Genomic DNA, 20495 nt, shown 5'->3' on the forward strand with positions numbered 1-20495 from the left:
GAGACACTAATTGTTATTAATGCCTTTTGATTAATAATTAATCGTAACACTCCATGTTTTCCTTGCATCGGTTCCAGTGTTTTGATCATTGAGATTTTTTCTGGTAATTTTAATGAATGGAATTCTTGAAGCCACATAGAAATCTTTTTTATCTGCTCTGGGTTTTCTGCCAATGTGGATTCTAGCACACTATCCTTACCATACATTTGTGCAAACGGATTAGGCTCTATTGGATTACGGAATTCCATACTCTGATAATCCCAAGGTTCTGTAAAAGTTCTGAGATACTGGAGAGTTCTCATAACACACTGAGATGCTCTGAGTTGAACTTTCTTTTGACATCTGCCATTCTTTATCTCCCAATCAGCAAAAGGCTGAAACAATTCATACTGTGGAAAAGAATCTGTGGATACAAAGTTTTCATCAGGCTGTTGTAGAAAGGCGGCATCCAATTCTTCAAATAAATCAGGAATCCTTAAAGATTTTAAAAATTTTTGAACTCCTCTATTCATATTAATTTCTTCAAGGTCCAACATTTTTGCCGAGACATATACAGCAACTGAAAAATCTATTCCCCCAATTATTTGATAATAATTCAAAATTCTGAGAACTTGTATCATAGCATCTGTAAAATGATTGTCCCAAGTGTTGTCAAGTAATTTGAAATAAACCTTCACCTTTAAATTTGGCAGAGGATAAACCTTTACCAATTCTTCATCAAGATTAAGAAAAATACCAACATTTTTGTGCTGCCAAGCCTGGCATCGTTGAATCCATTGATTTCTTCTTAACCTCAAACCAACAACTTTCTTGATTTCTTCAACAATATCAGACAAAAGGAATTCTAAAATTTTAAAACGCTGTACAAAAGTTTCAAAATTATCATCAGAAGCAGATTTACCTGAAATATCAAACATACTCTGTTTATGTACATGAACCTTATTCATTTCTCTTGTCAAAGCATCTGCCAAAAAGTTAGAATTTCCTGGGATCCATTCGACATCAAACTCATACATCTGAAACCACATTTGCCAAGCTAACAATCTTCCACGAGCTAACTGTTTTGAAATCTTTGCATTCAGGAAGTATTTAAAATTCATGGAATCAGTACGAATTAAAAATTTTGCAGGAGCCAAATAGATTTCAAATTTTTGGATTCCATTGAAAATAGCAAGGGTTTCTTTCTCTGCAGGGAAATAACCTTTTTGATGTTTCTGGAATTCTCCCACATTGGGTATCTTCCGCAATTATAAGTAAACTCCTAGGAAAGATTGGAGACTACAAATTTGGAGTCTTAAGACAAGCTGTAAAAGCTATCATTGTAGAACTTTGTTCTCAGATGAAGATTGCTAGAGCTGCATCTAATCCAAGAAAGCCACATGGCTACCAACAGCTGTGTAAACAATGGCATCTTGGAAAGCATGGAAATTCTGAGGGGCAAAGAAGACGTAAGCATAAACATTTGCAAAAGAATTCCCAGTCTTCCCGAGCTCCACAGAAAAAAGATTTCAAGAAAAAACCATATAAACATACAGAAATGCTTTCCAAAGGAAAAGAAATCATATGCAACAAATGCAATGAGAAAGGACATACTGCAAATCATTTTCCTAAGAACAAACAAGAAAAATCAAAAAAGAAGATGCCCTATAGAAACAAGAAAGGAAAAATGAATTTCTTTGATTTACCAAGTAGCTGTGATGAATTGTTATCCTCTGATCCAGGATCAGAGAATGAATTAAATTTGTACATTCTGATTATTCTTCATCTTCAGAAGAAGAAATTTGCAGGGATCCCTATTGTACAGAATGCAAAGACTGTGATTTCAGTGATCCCGATGTTTGTAAGTGTAATGCAATCAGAATGATGAAGAGTGATTATGAAGAAACCAGCAGAAACTTCTTCACTCAGAGGATGGCCGCAACTAATCCTTGAATCAGAGATATGTATAAATCCTTGCTAATGGATCACCTGAAGAAGACAACTTCGAGATCAAAGAATTATCCAAACAAAGGGTATGTACCTCCTTCTTCTTTATTCTCAGTTGAGGCTTTAACCAAACAATTTAAGAATGAAGATTTTGGTGAAGATCTGCCACAGATGTTGCCCAGCATTCACCAGGCAATAAAAGAACTAAGAAAAACTGTAAAAGAAAATAAAATGTTGTGCATAGAAAATCACAGAGAAATCAATTTCAGATTGATGAATGCACAAGGAGCTTCTACTTCTCAGACTCTGCCGATGACGGGGAAATTGGAAAATTGGACATTTCATGCCAGCCAGATCTCTGAGAAAATGCATGAAGAGAAGGAAGCAGAAGGTGAAGACGAAAGAATTGGCCAGTATGAAATCTACCAGTATGCATCAGGCCTATGGGCCAAGAACCAGCTAACTTGGTCCAATCTAAAGAAAGAATTAAGAGCAGTCTGTCTCGGCATTGCAAAATCTAAAGATTTTGTTATATACAAAAAAATTCATTGTAAAAACATATTGCTAGGAATTGAAGTATGCAATAGAAAAGTGTGAATTCGAAGATGCTGCTATGGTCAGGTGGGTGATGCAGCTAATTCAATATGTTTTTGATATAGAATTCATCCACGGTGATAAGAACAGTTTTGTCGACATGCTGAGTCGAGAATTTCTAGCAGAACACTCCATTCTTGCATTATCTTGTAATTTCATGCGAAGAGAAGAAGATACGGTGCAGATAGAAACTCCTAGTGGTTGGATCACTTATGATTTAGAAATTTCTCTTCTAAATCAAGATGAAGAATGGTTCCCAATAAAGGAGATCCGACATAGAATGGGAATCCCTTATCTCTGGAAAGAAAGCCTGCAGAATGGGATGAATAATGAGGCTATTGAAGCCTTAGAATATCTGGAACATATCGGGAGAATCATGTATGTACTTCAAAGAAGTGATGATGACGAAGACCTAATTGAAAGTTGTCATATCACTTTCAGGCACTTTAGTAATCATTTCAACAGGCCTGACTTTGATGTTGATCAACAAAGAGACGCCTTCTACGCAGGTATGAATCTTCAAAACTACTCTTCTAACCTGTTTTATTCTATGCAGTTCTCCTTTCTCTTCGAAGGAATGATAGTTGAAGACATGGAAGAAGAAGACCCCACTCCTGCCTGGTTCATTGATTGGTGGAAGATATACGGTTTATCAACACTTGTCATAAAACCGTATTCTCTTCACATGCTAATGATTCCAGGATTCAGTGAACTGACTACCCATCTAACAGGAATATTATAAAAATCTGTTAGAAGCATCCTAGATATTGAAGATCTCCCTTTTTTTACATGGAACAAGAAGGTGTGGTCATGTCCGATGGTTCATCACCAACCATTATAAAGTCCAGACAATCTCCACCAGTACCAGCTATGGAGATTTTCATGATCAAATTGATCCTGCTTCAAATCCTTTTGTCAATATCAATTTCCTGGAGCCATCAAATAGTCACATCTCACAGGCTTGGGAATATGAAAAGGAAGTCAGGGTCCAATACTTCTCGAATTATCTGATTGAATGATTCCAACATCAACATTATTCTCATCCACAGATTAAGTACTATGTACTTTAGTTGTGTTGTCTTTCCAACCAACGATGGTGTTGGACAAGATTTAGTGGGTTCACTTGCCATTGAATCTCCACTGTGTAAACTTTAAGTACAATAATGAGATTTGCATATCTCTGCTTTAAGTCTTTCAGTTGTGTTTTCGTGTCGAAAGATTCGGTCCCCATATGCCACTTGGCTATCCAAAAGGAGAAGGGACGAGATAACATGAGATAGTCCTCTCATGCCCGAGTATTAGATTATACATTTTACTTTCCGAAAGATGTTTTAGTATTTGGAGAATCTTCGCTTTTGAGTCACAATTTTGTATTTGACACTTCACGGATGTTTGTCCCCCTTCGGACATCTTTGCTTTGAGTCACAAGTTTGTATTTGACACTTCACGGATGTTTGTCATCCTTCGGAAATTATAAAAGAAGGTAAGGCTCATTCATGGGAGGGGGTGAAGTCTTAGAGGGATTTACAGAGCCTAGAGAATCCTGAGTTTGGATCAAGTCATTCTGGTCTCAGCCTGCTTGTATGCCAGGTAGCCTACGGAGTTCTTAAGATTTTGGCTAAGATATCTCTGTTAAATGCTGCAGTAGTCAATCTGAGAAGGAAGGACATAGATCTTGTCTATTTGTAATACTTATCTTCTGATAATAAAATCATGCTTTGATGCAATTTATCTTCTGCTATATTGTGATCCTGTAACAAGATCACAATATAACGGAAGATAAATTGCATCAAAGCATGATTTTATTATCAAAAGATAAGTATTATAGATAGACAAGATCTATGTCCTTCCTTCTCAGATTGACTGTTGCAGCATTTAACAGAGATATCTTAGCCAAAAGCTTAAGAACTCCGTAGGCTACCTGGCATACAAGCAGGCTGAGACCAGAATGACTTGATCCAAACTCAGGATTCTCTAGGCTCTCTAAATCCCTCTAAGACTTCACGACCCCTCCATGAATGAGCCTTACCTTCTTTTATAATTTCCGAAGGGGGACAAACATCCATGAAGTGTCAAATACAAACTTGTGACTCAAAATCAAAGATGTCCCAAGGGGGACAAACATCCGTGAAGTGTCAAATACAAACTTGTGACTCAAAAGCAAAGATGCTCCAAAGACTGAAACATCTTTCGGAAAGTAAAATGTATAATCTAAGATTCGGGCATGAGAGGACTATCTCATGTTATCTCGTCCCTTCTCCTTTCGGATAGCCAAGTGGCATATGGGGACTGAATATTTCGACACGAAAACACAACTGAAAGACTTAAAGCAGAGATATGAAAATCTCATTATTGTACTTAAAGTTTACACAGTGGAGATTCAATAGCAAGTGAACCCACTAAAGCTTGTCCAACACCATCGTCAGTTGGAAAGACAACACAATTAAAGTACATAGTACTCAATCTGGGGATGAGAATAATGTTGATGTTGGAATTGTTCAATCAGATAATTTGAGAAGTACTGGACCCTGACTTCCTTTTCAGATTCCCAAGCCTGTGAGATGTGACTATTTGGTGGCTCCAGGAAACTGATATTGAAAAAAGTATTTGAAGCAGGATCAATTTGATCATGAAAATCTCCATAGCTGGCACTGGTGGAGATTGTCCGGACTTTATAATGGTTGGTGACGAACCATCGGACATGACCGCGCCTTCTTGTTCCATGTAAAAAAGAGATATCTTCAATCTCTAGGATGCTTCTGACAGATTTATATAATATTCCTGTTAGATGGGCTGTCGGTTCACTGAATCCTGGAATCTTTAGTATGTGAAGAGAATACGGTTTTATGACAAGCGTTGATAAACCGTATATCTTCCACCAGTCAATGAACCAGGTACGAGTGGGGTCTTCTTCTTCCATGTCTTCAACTATCATTCCTTCGAAGAGAAAGGAGAACTGCATAGAATAAAACAGGTTAGAAGAGTAGTTTTGAAGATTCATACCTATGTAGAAGGCGTCTTTTTGTCGATCAGCATCAAAATCAGGCCTGTTGAAATGATTACTAAAGTGTCTGAAAGTGATATGACAACTTTCAATCAGGTCTTCATCATCATCACTTCTTTGAAGTACATACATGATGCTCCCGATATGTTCCAGATATTCTAAGGCTTCAATAGCCTCATTATTAATCTCATTTTGCAGGCTTTCGGTCTAGAGATAAGGGATTCCCATTCTGTGTCAGATCTCCTTTATTGGGAACCATTCTTCATCATGATTTAGAAGAGAAATTTCTAAATCATAAGTGATCCAACCACTAGGAATTTCTATCTACACCGTATCTTCTTCTCTTCGAATGAAATTACAAGATAATGAAAGAATGGAGTGTTTTGCTAGAAATTCTCGACTCAGCATGTCGGCAAAAATGCTCTTATCACCGTGGATGAATTCTATATCAAAAAAATATTGAATTAGCTGCATCACCCATCTGACCATAGAAGCATCTACGAATTCACACTTTTCTATTGCATACTTCAATGCTTCACAATCTATTTTTACAGTGAATTTTGTGTATATAACAAAGTCTTTAAATTTTGCAATGCCGAGACAGACTGCTCTTAATTCTTTCTTTAGATTGGACCAATTTAGCTGGCTCTTGGCCCATAGACCTGATGCATACTAGCAGATTTCATACTGGCCAATTCTTTCGTCTTCACCTTCTACTTCCTTCTCTTCATGCATTTGCTCAAATATCGGGCTGGCATGAAATGTCCAAATTTCCAATTTCCCCGTCATCGGCGGAGTCTGAGAAGTAGAAGCTCCTTGTGCGTTCATCAATCTGACATTGATTTCTCTGTGATTTTCTATGCATAGCCTTTTATTTTCTTTTACGGTTTTTCTTAGTTCTTTTATTGCCTAGTGAATGCTGGGCAACATCTGTGGCAGATCTTCACAAAAATCTTCATTCTTAAATTGTTTAGTTAAAGCCTCAACTGAGAATAAAGAAGCAGGAGGTACATACCCTTTTTTTGGATAATTCTTTGAACTCAAAGGTGTCTGCTTCAGGTGATCCATTAGCAAGGATTTATACATATCTCTAATTCAAGGATCAGTTGCGGCCATCATCTGAGTGAAGAAGTTTCTGCTAGTTTCTTCATAATCACTCTTCATCATTCTGATTACATTACACTTACAAACATCGGGATCACTGCAATCACAGCCTTTGCATTCTATACAATAGGGATCCCTGCAAATTTCTTCTTTTGAAGATGAAGAATAATCAGAATGTACAAATTTTAATTCATTATTTGATTCTGGATTAGAGGATAACAATTCATCACAGCTACTTGGTAAATCAAAGAAATTTATTTTTTCCTTTCTTGTTTCTATAGGGCGTCTTATTTTTTTATTTTTCTTGTTTGTTCTTAGGACAATGATTTGCAGTATGTCCTTCCTCATTGCATTTGTAGCATATTATTTATTTTCCTTTGGAAAACGTTTCTGTATGTTTATATGGTTTTTTCTTCAAATGTTTTTTCTGTGGAGCTCGGGAAGACTGGGAATTCTTTTGCAAATGTTTATGCTTACATCCTCTTTGCCCCTCAGAATTGCCATGCTTTCTGAGATTCCATTGTTTACACAGCTGCTGGTAGCCCTGTGGCTTTTTTGGATTAGTTGTAGCTCTAGCAATCTTCATTTGAGAACAAAGTTCTACAATGACAAATTTTACAGCCTGTCTTATGACTCCAAATTTATAGTCTCCAATCTTTCCTGGGAGTTTACTTACAATTGCGGAAGATACCCAATGTGGAAGAGAAGCAACAAATATCTCTTTCCATTTGGGCTCAGGAATTAGATCATAAGACAAAGTATGCAGGCGATGGAGAAACTCATTGAAGTATTCATCAAATTGTTGCATATTATGCAACTTCATGGCCAACAAGGTGGCAATAGTAAGTTCATTAGTAATTTGTGGAAAACCAATGAAATTGACTGTTATTCCGTATAGAAGTCTGCCTATCATATTGTTGACTGGAAGATGAGTTATAGGGTCCATGTAAGTACTTCCATCTTCATTTTGTACCACAGATTGTTCCCAAGATGGGAGCAAATTTGGCTCTTTTATTGTTTCTCCTTTTAGCCAAGCATCCAAAGTACCTTCAAACCCACCAATAATCCTTCTAGTGGCATTTATCGGACCAATATCATCAGCAAGGTAAGTTCTGTAATAGACTAGCATAGAATGTAAGACTTACATGACTTCGGCTTCTGTACAATAATCAATACTCCAGGAATAAGTGGAATTTGCAGACCAATCTTTATGGTATTCTGACTTCATTAGATCTCTGCGGTCTAGAGCTGGATTCCAAGTAGTATTCCACTTAGATCTGGAGGATGTAGCATTAATTTTGGTATCATCAAGTTCAACATTAGTTTGGATACCAAAATGTTATTTATCCTGAACAGAAAAATTGTCTATGCAGGCTTCAAGGTCTTCTAGTTCAGGAGTATACTCTATTTTATGAATAGCAGTGCCAGACTCATCTTTTTCTTCTGAAGATTCTCCATAAAGAAAATCAGAAAGACTTCCTCTGGTAGTTTCTTCAGGGTCCTTTTGTTCCTTTTGAGTTTTACTGAAAAAGCTGGGATTAGCAAAAGGAGAGTATTGGAAGGTAGAATGCGGGGGCGGAAGGTTTATAGAACTGGGAGCATTGATTAGACTTTCCACTGATGAAGTAATAGAGTAGGGAACTAATGTTGGATCTGAAAAGAGTGTAGAAGATTTGTAAGCTTCTCTACTAGGCTTCTTCTTCAAAGAATCAATTCCAGAAGAAACAACCCAAACTTGTTTCTTGATGACATCAAGACTGTTATTGACTTTAACAATCTCTTTTCCATGAGCAACAGCAGCTTCATGGATCTTCTTGTCTGTCTGCAAGGATAGTTTATCTAGATTCTAAGCAATTATCTGATCATTTTCAGTCAGAGTCTTTATCCTTTCATTCAGGCAAACACTATTATAATCTTGCTTCTGTAGAACTCTTCCAAGCATCAACTTCATCTCTGAGCATGCAGTTTCTACTGAGGCAAATTCTTTTTTAAGGAATCTTTCCAAACTAGACAGTGCCAAGTTAGTCCAGTTTGTTGTTGCGATAGATTCTCTAATTGACAAAGAAGAGTCGTCAAGATGGGAAGGAAGGTGTTTGTACATTTTCCCATCCTGCTGTTTTATAACAAAATTTTTCCAAGGTGGAAACTCAGTTTCTGTTTCAAGGATAGATCCATCTAAGAGTTCCCACTTTTGCTTGTTAGGGGTTCTAGTTCTGATCATATTTACATTAAAACTCAAGCCTATATCTCTTATCAAATTTTCTCCTTTCATCCTAACTGCTATCAGAGTTTTTGGAACATTTGGCTTGGATAGCATGTTCTGGATTTTTGGATGAAAGGCTGGGGCGACCAAAGGAGATGGAATAATCACACAATTGTTCTCCAATTTTTCTTCTACAAACTTTTTTGGTTCCTTGATTCCTTTTTGTTTTGCTTCGTTTCTGAATTGTTTAACCAAGGATTCTTCTATCTGATTTGCAGAAGGGTAATACCATTCGTAGAATGATATCCACTGGTTTTGGGCCTGCATCCAAGCTTTCCATGCAGCAGTGTTTTGTTCATTGAAATTTTTCCTATCAGGCTTATCCAGGAGAAGCACTTCTTGCATGTACAAATGCTCTTTTTCATGAGTATAGATGTCCCAATTGAACATCTTCTTTTTCCAAGCATCTTCTGGATCATAAGGTCCAATTCCCTTGAAAATTTTTAAGAATGCAATTATTTCAGAGTCAGAGGGAATCTCAATGGATTTAGGAATTTTATCAATGGGATTTCTCCTGTATGAAGGAATAGCAGAAGTATTTACAAATCCAAGACCACGAGAGGTAGTCGAGGAGATAGAATTTACAAGTAGTTCTTCTTGGACATTAAAGAAAGAAACATGTTTATAGCTTTCTTCAGATGACTCAGATGATGGTACAAACTTAATCATGTTGATGTGGCGGCTATCTAAGGATTCTCCATGGGGAGTAGGAGGATCTGAAGAAAACTGACAAAATGTTTTGGAGCAGTGTGGATGGTCACATATAGAGCTGAAAACTTGACTTGAAGTCGGCTGTGTGAAAAGTTTTCTGAGTGACTCATAAACTGCTGGATCAATTACAATTTGTTGAGGAGCCTGTACAGGATGTAATTGATTTGTAGAGACAGTTGTAGGTACTGTGGTGATAGAGGGTCCACCACGCTGAGCTGACTGCACTCTGGGAAATCGAGTAATGACTTGGTCATCTGTTTCACTGATGATGGTTTGGGCTACTGCAATAGATCTACAGGTTGGCTTTTTCCTGTTTGTAACCCAATCATCTGGAGGACAAAGGTCTTGTAGTGAAACTGAGACAGGAGCAAGAGGGTTGCAAGTAGAGTCATACTGGATTAGAGTGACAAGGCCAGAATTTTTATCGGAAGAATTTAAAATAGCTGGTATAGTAGTATTATAAAAACGCACACAGGTAATATAAAAGATTGTCAAATTTTTGGCTTTGGATCTAAAATCTTCATAACCTTGAGTCTGTACACCTAAGGTAAGACACTGAAGAATGTGTGGGTCATCAAGTGCGACTGAGAAATCGGGATATACATCATATTGAATCGGACCATCAGATAGACTGGTCACGATTCCACCTATTAAGGCTTTAGTAAATACTGTCCATTGATTATCTAATAAGTCCGAGAAAACAAAAGCTTGCTAGCCTTTTCGGTGCAACGCACTGAGGCCTACTCTCACCATCCTGAGATGGACATACTGGTAGCCAGATTTGAGGGCGGCTTTAATATGGCGTGGCTCCAAGAGAGGTATTGTCATCATGACATTTAAATTCAACTCAATTTTAATAGATTTTTCTTTAATTTTTATCTGGCTGAGGGCTTTTAAATGGAACGAGGAAACTCCTTTTATATACATCAGATGGGGAAAATGAGGAAGTTTCCAATTTACCGAAGGGTTTGATTCTTCTTTATCTAAACAGACATAATTTCCAGAGGTCTCTTCAGAATGACAGAGATTTTCTAACCCATACCTTAATTCTTCCTCTGTTTATAAAGAATCAAAATGTTTTGAACTAAAACATCCCATAGAGCTAGAGCTACTGGATGAATCCATTAATGATCAAAGATGATACATGATAAATACCGTTGAAATCAGCAAATGATACCAAGAAGTATTGCGGCTTCTGCTTTCTGGAAAAATTGCGGCTTCCTCGCATACCGAAGTACGAGTTCTAGTCCAACGTCTTCAACACCTTCAACGCCAACACTCGGCCACACAAGCTACAAACGCTATTCAGGACATCAGGAAAACTCGCAATCCACTCAGACAATATTTCACAAGAAAGTTCCACTCAAACAATAACTTAGCTCTGATACCATTTACAGGATCACAATATAGTAGAAGATAAATTGCATCAAAGCATGATTTTATTATCAGAAGATAAGTATTACAGATAGATAAGATCTATGTCCTTCCTTCTTAGATTGACTGCTGCAGCATTTAACAGAGATATCTTAGCCAAAAGCTTAAGAACTCCGTAGGCTACCTTGCATACAAGCAGGCTGAGACCAGAATGACTTGATCCAAACTAAAGGTTCTCGAGGCTCTCTAAATCCCTCTAAGACTTCACCCAGGATCACAATATAGCGGAAGATAAATTGCATCAAAGCATGATTTTATTATCAGAATATAAGTATTACAGATAGACAAGATCTATGTCCTTCCTTCTCAAATTGATTGATGTAGCATTTAACAGAGATATCTTAGCCAAAAGCTTAAGAACTCCGTAGGCTACCTAGCATACAAGCAGGCTGAGACTAGAATGACTTGATCCAAACTCAGGATTCTCTAGGCTCTCTAAATCCCTCTAAGACTTCATGACCTCTCCATGAATGAGCCTTACCTTATTTTATAATTTCCAAAGGGGGACAAACATCCGTGAAGTGTCAAATACAAACTTGTGACTCAAAAGCAAAGATGCTCCAAAGACTGAAACATCTTTCGGAAAGTAAAATGTATAATCTAAGATTTGGGCATGAGAGGAATATCTCATGTTATCTCATCCCTTCTCCTTTCGGATAGCCAAGTGGCATATGGGGACTGAATATTTCGACACGAAAACAAAACTGAAAGACTTAAAGCAAAGATATGTTAAATCTCATTATTGTACTTAAAGTTTACACAGTGGAGATTCAATGGCAAGTGAACCCACTAAAGCTTGTCCAACACCATCGTCTGGAGCTGGATTCCAAGTAGTATTCCACTTAGATCTGGAGGATGTAGCATTAACTTTGGTATCATCAAGTTCAACATTGGTTTGGATACCAAAATGTTCTTTATCCTGAATAGAAAAATTGTCTATGCAGGCTTCAAGGTCTTCTAGTTCAGGAGTATACTCTATTTTATGAAGAGTAGTGCTAGATTCATCTTTTTCTTTTGAAGATTCTCCATAAAGAAAATCAGAAAGACTTCCTCTGGTAGTTTCTTCAGGGTCCTTTTGTTCCTTTTGAGTTTTACTGAAAAAGCTGGGATTAGCAAAAGGAGAGTATTGGAAGGTAGAATGAGGGGGCGGAAAGTTTATAGAACTAGGAGCATTGATTAGACTTTCCACTGATGAAGTAATAGAGTAGGGAACTGATGTCTTTGGATCTGAAAAGAGTGTAGAAGATTTGTAAGCTTCTCTACTAGGCTTCTTCTTCAAAGAATCAATTCCAGAAGAAACAACCCAAACTTGTTTCTTGATAACATCAAGACTGTTATTGACCTTAGCAATCTCTTTTCCATGAGCAACAGCAGCTTCATGGATCTTCTTGTCTGTCTGCAAGGATAGTTTATCTAGATTCTAAGAAATTATCTGATCATTTTCAGTCAAAGTCTTTATGCTTTCATTCAGGCAAACAATATTATAATCTTGCTTCTGTAGAACTCTGCCAAGCATCAACTTCATCTCTGAGCATGCAATTTCTACTGAGGCAAATTCTTTTTTAAGGAATCTTTCCAAACTAGACAGTGCCAAGTTAGTCCAGTTTGTTGCTGCGATAGATTCTCTAATTGACAAAGAAGAGTCGTCAAGATGGGAAGGAAGGTGTTTGTACATTTTCCCATCCTGTTGTTTTATAACACATTTTTCCAAGGTTGAAACTCGGTTTCTGTTTCAAGGACAGATCCATCTAAGAGTTCCCACTTATTCTTGTTAGGGGTTCCAGTTCTGATCATATTTACATTAAAACTCAAGCATATATGTCTTATCAAATTTTCTCATTTCATCCTAACTACTATCAGAGTTTTCGGAAGATTTGGCTTGGATAGCATGTTCTGGATTTTTGGATGAAAGGCTAGGGCGACCAAAGGAGATGGAGTAATCACACGATTGTTCTCTAATTTTTCTTCTACAAACTTTTATGGTTTCTTGATTCTTTTTTGTTTTGCTTCGTTTCTGAACTGTTTAACCAAGGATTCTTCTATCTGATTTGCAGAAGGGTAATACCATTCGTAGAATGATATCCACTAGTTTTGTGCCTACATCCAGGATTCCCATGCAGCAATGTTTTGTTCATTGAAATTTTTCCTATCAGGCCTATCCAGGAGAAGCACTTCTTGCATGTACAAATGCTCTTTTTCATGAGTATATATGTCCCAATTGGACATCTTCTTTTTCCAAGCATCTTCTAGATCATAAGGCCCAATTCCCTTGAAAATCTTTTAAAAAACAATTATTTCAGAGTCAAAGGAAATCTCAATGGATTTAGGAATTTTATCAATGGGATTTCTCCTGTATGAAGGAATTGCAAAAGTATTTACAAAGCCAAGACCACGAGTAGTAGTCGAGGAGACATAATTTACAAGTAGTTCTTCTTGTACATTAAAGAAAGAAACATGTTTGTAGCTTTCTTCGGATGACTCAAATGATGGTACAAACTTAATCATGTTGATGTGGCGGCTATCTGAGGATTCTCCATGGGGAGTAGGAGGATCTGAAGAGAACTGAAAAAATGTTTTGGAGCAGTGTGGATGGTCACATACAGAGCTGAAAACTTGACTTGAATTCGGCTGTGTGAATAGTTTTCTGAGTGACTCATAAACTGCTGGATCAATTACAATTTGTTGAGGAGCCTGTATAGGATGTAATTGATTTGTAGAGACAGTTGTAGGTACTGTGGTGACAGAGGGTCCACCACGCTGAGCTGACTGCACTCTGGGAAATTGAGTAATGACTTGGTCATCTGTTTCAGTGATGATGGATTGGGCTGCTGCAATAGATCTATGGGCTGGCTTTTTCCAGTTTGTAACCCAATCATCTGGAGGACAAAGGTCTTGTCGTGAAACTGAGACAGGAGCAAGAGGGTTGCAAGCAGAGTCATACTGGATTAGAGTGACAAGACCAGAATTTTTATCGGAAGAATTTAAAACAGCTAGTATAGTAGTATTATAAAAACGCACACAGGTAATATAAAATATTGTCAGATTTTTGGCTTTTGATCTGAAATCTTCATAACCTTGAGTCTGTACACCTAAGGTAAGACACTGAAGAATGTGTGGGTCATCAAGTGCGACTGAGAAATCGGTATATACATCATATTGAACCAGACCATTAGATAGACTGGTCTTGATTCCACCTATTAAGGCTTTAGTAAATATTGTCCATCGATTATCTAATAGGGCCGAGAAAACAAAATCTTGTTGGCCTTTTTGGTGCAAGGCATTGAGGCCTACTCTCACCATCCTGAGATGGACATACTGGTAGACAAATTTGAGGGCGGATTTAATATGGCGTGGCTCCAAGAGAGGGATTGTCATCATCACATTTAAATTCAACTCAGTTTTAACAGATTTTTCTTTAATTTTTATCTGACTGAGGGCTTTTAAATGGAACGGGGAAACTCCTTTATATACATCAGACAGGATCACAATATAGTGGAAGATAAATTGCATCAAAGCATGATTTTATTATCAAAAGATAAGTATTATAAATAGACAAGATCTATATCATTCCTTCTCAGATTGACTGCTGCAGCATTTAACAGAGATATCATAGCCAAAAGCTTAAGAACTTCGTAGGCTACCTGGCATGCAAGCAAGTTGAGACCATAATGACTTGATCCAAACTCAGGATTCTCTAGGCTCTCTAAATCCCTCTAAGACTTCACCACCTCCCCATGAATGAGCCTTACCTTCTTTTATAATTTTCAAAGGGGGAAAAACATCCGTGAAGTGTCAAATACAAACTTGTAACTCAAAAGAAAAGATGCTCCAAAGACTGAAACATCTTTTGGAAAGTAAAATGTATAATCTAAGATTTGGGCATGAGAGGACTATCTCATGTTATCTCGTCCCTTCTCCTTTCGGATAGCCAAGTGGCATATGGGGACCGAATCTTTCGACACGAAAACACAACTGAAAGACTTAAAGCAGAGATATGCAAATCTCATTATTGTACTTAAAGTTTACACAGTGGAGGTTCAAGGACAAGTGAACCCACTAAAGCTTGTCCAACACCATCGTCGGTTGGAAAGACAACACAATTATAGTACATAGTACTCAATCTGAGGATGAGAATAATGTTGATGTTGGAATCATTCAATCAGATAATTTGAGAAGTACTGGACCCTGACTTCCTTTTCAGATTCCCAAGCCTGTGAGATGTGACTATTTGGTGGCTCCAGGAAGTTGATATTGACAAAAGGATTTGAAGCAGGATCAATTTGATCATGAAAATCTTCGTAGCTGGTACTGGTGGAGATTGTCCGGACTTTATAATGGTTAGTGACGAACCATCGGACATGACCACACCTTCTTGTTCCATGTAAAAAAGAGAGATCTTCAATATCTAAGATGCTCCTGACAGATTTGTATAATATTCCAGTTAGATGGGCTGTCGGTTCACTGAATCCTGGAATCTTTAACATGTGAAGAGAATACGGTTTTATGACAAGTGCTGATAAACCGTATATCTTCCACCAATCAATGAACCAGGCAGGAGTGGGGTCTTCTTCTTCCATGGCTTCAACTGTCATTCCTTTGAAGAGAAAGGAGAACTGCATAGAATAAAAGAGGTTAGAAGAGTAGTTTTGAAGATTCATACCTGTGTAGAAGGCGTCTTTTTGTCGATCAGCATCAAAATCAGGCCTGTTGAAATGATTACTAAAGCGCCTGAAAGTGATATGACAACTTTCAATCAGGTCTTCATCATCATCACTTCTTTGAAGTACATACATGATGCTCCCGATATGTTCTAGATATTCTAAGGCTTCAATAGCCTCATTATTCATCTCATTCTGCAGGCTTTCGATCCAGAGATAAGGGATTCCCATTCTGTGTCAGATCTCCTTTATTGGGAACCATTCTTCACCATGCTTTAGAAGAGAAATTTCTAAATCATAAGTGATCCAACCACGAGGAGTTTCTATCTGCACCGTATCTTCTTCTCTTCGAATGAAATTACAAGATAATGCAAGAATGGAGTGTTCTGCTAGAAATTCTCGACTCAGCATGTCGGAAAAATTGTTCTTATCACCTTGTATGAATTCTATATCAAAAACATATTGACTTAGCTGCATCACCCATCTGACCATAGCAGCATCTTCGAATTCACACTTCTCTATTGCATACTTCAATGCCTGGCAATCTGTTTTTACAGTGAATTTTGTATATATAACAAAATCTTTAAATTTTGCAATGCCGAGACAGACTGCTCTTAATTCTTTCTTTAGACTAGACCAATTTAGCTGGTTCTTGGCCCATAGACCTGATGAATACTGGCAGATTTCATACTGGCCAATTCTTTCGTCTTCACCTTCTGCTTCCTTCTCTTCATGCATTTGCTCAGAGATCAGGCTGGCATGAAATGTCCAATTTTCCAATTTCCTCGTCATCGACGAAGTCTGAGAAGTAGAAGCTCCTTGTGCATTCATCAATCTGACATTGATTTCTCTGTGATTTTCTATCCACAGCCTTTTATTTAATTTTACAGTTTTTCTTAGTTCTTTTATTGCTTGGTGAATGCTGGGCAATATCTGTGGAAAATCTTCACCAAAATCTTCATTCTTAAATTGTTTGGTTAAAGCCTCAACTAAGAATAAAGAAGCAAGAGGTACATACCCTTTGTTTGGATAATTCTTTGAGCTCGAAGGTGTCTACTTCAGGTGATCCATTAGCAAGGATTTATACATATCTCTGATTCGAGGATCAGTTGCGACCATCATCTGAGTGAAGAAGTTTCTGTTGGTTTCTTCATAATCACACTTCATCATTCTGATTGCATTACACTTACAAACATCGGGATCGCTACAATCACAGTCTTTGCAATCTGTACAATAGGGATCCCTGCAAATTTCTTCTTCTGAAGATGAATAATCAGAATGTACAAAATTTAATTCATTCTCTGATTCTGGATCAGAGGATAACAATTCATCACAGCTGCTTGGTAAATCAAAGAAATTTATTTTTCCTTTCTTGTTTCTATAGGGCATCTTCTTTTTTGATATTTCTTGTTTGTTCTTAGGACAATGATTTGTAGTATGTCCTTTCTAATTGCATTTGTAACATATGATTTCTTTTCCTTTGGAAAACATTTTTGTATGTTTATATGGTTTTTTCTTCAAATGTTTTTTCTGTGGAGCTCAGGAAGACTGGGAATTATTTTGCAAATGTTTATGCTTTCGTCTTCTTCACCCCTCAGAATTGCCATGCTTTCTGAGATGCCATTGTTTACACAGCTGCTGGTAGCCATGTGGCTTTTTTGGATTAGTTGCAGCTCGAGCAATCTTCATCTGAGAACAAAGTTCTACAATGACAGCTTTTACAGCCTGTCGAATGACTCCAAATTTATAGTCTCCAATCTTTCCTGGGAGTTTACTCACAATTGCAGAAGATACCCAATGTGGAAGAGATGCAACAAAGATTTCTTTCCATTTAGGCTCAAGGATTAGATCAGGAGACAAAGTATGCAGGCGATGGAGAAACTCATTGAAGTATTCATCAAAGTGTTGCATATTATGCAACTTCATGGCCAACAAGGTGACAGTAGTAATTTCATTAGTAATTTGTGGAAAACCAATGAAATTGACTGTTATTCCATATAGAAGTCTGCCTATCATATTGTTGACTAGAAGATTAGTTACAGGGTCCATGTAAGTACTTCCATCTTCATTTTGTACCACAGATTGTTACCAAGATGGGAGCAAGTTTGGCTCTTTTATTGTTTCTACTTTTAGCCAAGCATGCAAAGTACCCTCAAACCCACCAATAATCCTTCTAGTGGCATTTATCGGACCAATATCATCAACAAGGTAAGTTCTGTAACATACTAGCATAGAATGTAAGACTGACATGACTTTGGCTTCTGTACAATTATCAATATTCCAGGAATAAGTGGAATTTGCAGACCAGTCTTTATGGTATTCTAACTTGATTAGATCTCTGCGGTCTAGAGCTGGATTCCAAGTAGTATTCCACTTAGATCTGGAGGATGTAGCATTAACTTTGGTATCATCAAGTTCAACATTGGTTTGGATACCAAAATGTTCTTTATCCTGAACAGAAAAATTGTCTATGCAAGCTTCAAGGTCTTCTAGTTCAGGAGTATACTCTATTTTATGAAGAGCAGTGCCAGACTCATCTTTTTCTTTTGAAGATTCTCCATAAAGAAAATCTGAAAGACTTCCTTTGGTAGTTTCTTCAGGGTCCTTTTGTTCCTTTTGAGTTTTACTAAAAAAGTTGGGATTAGCAAAAGGAGAGTATTGGAAGGTAGAATGAGGGGGCGAAATGTTTATAGAACTGGGAGCTTTGATTAGACTTTCCACTGATGAAGTAATAGAGTAAGGAACTGATATTTTTGGATGTGAAAAGAGTGTAGAAGATTTGTAAGCTTCTCCACTAGGCTTCTTGTTCAGAGAATCAATTCCAGAAGAAACAACCCAAACTTGTTTCTTGATAACATCAAGACCGTTGTTGACCTTAACAATCTATTTTCCATGAGCAACAGCGGCTTCATGGATCTTCTTGTCTGTCTGCAAGGATAGTTTATCTAGATTCTGAGCAATTATCTGATCATTTTCAGTCAGAGTCTTTATGCTTTCATTCAGGAAAACAATATTATAATCTTGCTTCTGTAGAACTCTGCCAAGCATCAACTTCATCTCTGAGCATGCAATTTCTACTGAGGAAAATTCTTTTTTAAGGAATCTTTCCAAACTAGACAGTGCCAAGTTAGTCCAGTTTGTTGCTGCTATAGATTCTCTAATTGACAAAGAAGAGTCGTCAAGATGGGAAGGAAGAAGTTTGTACATTTTCCCATCCTGTTGTTTTATAACAAATTTTTCCAAGGTGGAAACTCAGTTTCTGTTTCAAGGACAGATCCATCTAAGAGTTCCCACTTATGCTTGTTAGGGGTTCCAGTTCTGATCATATTTACATTAAAACTCAAGCATATATCTCTTATCAAATTTTCTCCTTTCATCCTAACTGCTATCAGTGTTTTCGGAACATTTGGCTTGGATAGCATGTTCTGGATTTTTGGATGAAAGACTGGGGCGACCAAAGGAGATGGAATAATCACACGATTATTCTCCAATTTTTCTTCTACAAACTTTTCTGGTTCCTTGATTCTTTTTTGTTTTGCTTCATTTCTGAATTGTTTAACCAAGGATTCTTCTATCTGATTTGCAGAAGGGTAATACCATTCGTAGAATGATATCCACTGGTTTTGGGCCTGCATCCAAGCTTTCCATGCAGCAGTGTTTTGTTCATTGAAATTTTTCCTATCAGGCTTATCCAGGAGAAGCACTTCTTGCATGTAAAAAAACTCTTTTTCATGAGTATAGATGTCCCAATTGAACATCTTCTTTTTCTAAGCATCTTCTGGATCATAAGGCCCAATTCCCTTGAAAATCTTTAAAAAAGCAATTATTTCAGAATCAGAGGGAATCTCAATGGATTTAGGAATTTTATGAATGGGATTTCTCTTGTATGAAGGAATTGCATAAGTATTTACAAAGCCAAGACCATGAGTAGTAGTCGAGGAGACAGAATTTACAAGTAGTTCTTCTTGTACATTAAAGAAAGAAACATGTTTGTAGCTTTCTTTGGATGACTTAGATGATGGTACAAACTTAATCATGTTGATGCGGCGGCTATCTGAGGATTCTCCATGGGGAGTAGGAGGATATGAAGAGAACTGACAAAATGTTTTAGAGCAGTGTGGATGGTCACATACAGAGCTGAAAACTTGACTTGAAGTCAGCTGTGTGAAGAGTTTTCTGAGTGACTCATAAACTGTTGGATCAATTACAATTAGTTGAGGAGACTATACAGGATGTAATTGATTTGTAGAGACAGTTGTAGGTACTGTGGTGATAGAGGGTCCACCACGCTGAGCTGACTGTACTCTGGGAAATCGAGTAATGACTTGGTCATCTATTTCACTGATGATGGTTTGGGCTACTGCAATAGATCTACGGGTTGGCTTTTTCCTATTTGTAACCCAATCATCTGGAGGACAAAGGTCTTGTAGTGAAACTGAGACAGGAGCAAGAGGGTTGCAAGCAGAGTCATACTGGATTAGAGTGACAAGGCCAGAATTTTTATCGGAAGAATTTAAAATAGCTGGTATAGTAGTATTATAAAAACGCACACAGGTAATATAAAAGATTGTCAGTTTTTTGGCTTTGGATCTGAAATATTCATAACCTTGAGTCTGTACACCTAAAGTAAGACACTGAAGAATGTGTGGGTCATCAAGTGCGATTGAGAAATCGGGATATACATCATATTGAACGGGACCATCAGATAGACTGGTCTCAATTCCACCTATTAAGGATTTAGTAAATACTGTCCATCGATTATCTAATAAGGCCGAGAAAACAAAAGCTTGTTGGCCTTTTT

At 37.4% G+C, this 20495-nt stretch overlaps 1 protein-coding gene across 1 annotated transcript in view; it reads left to right on the forward strand.

Annotated features, from left to right (window-relative positions):
• The window catches only part of LOC149217666 (mitochondrial thiamine diphosphate carrier 2-like), a 209052-nt gene that overhangs the window by 31776 nt on the left and 156781 nt on the right, over positions 1 to 20495 (forward strand). The window lies entirely within an intron of this gene.

Source organism: Pinus tabuliformis, chromosome 1_1 (assembly GCF_031772625.1).
Source record: "Pinus tabuliformis cultivar Carrire ecotype Pingquan chromosome 1_1, CPIR1, whole genome shotgun sequence".
In the NCBI taxonomy this organism is placed as follows: domain Eukaryota; kingdom Viridiplantae; phylum Streptophyta; class Pinopsida; order Pinales; family Pinaceae; genus Pinus; species Pinus tabuliformis.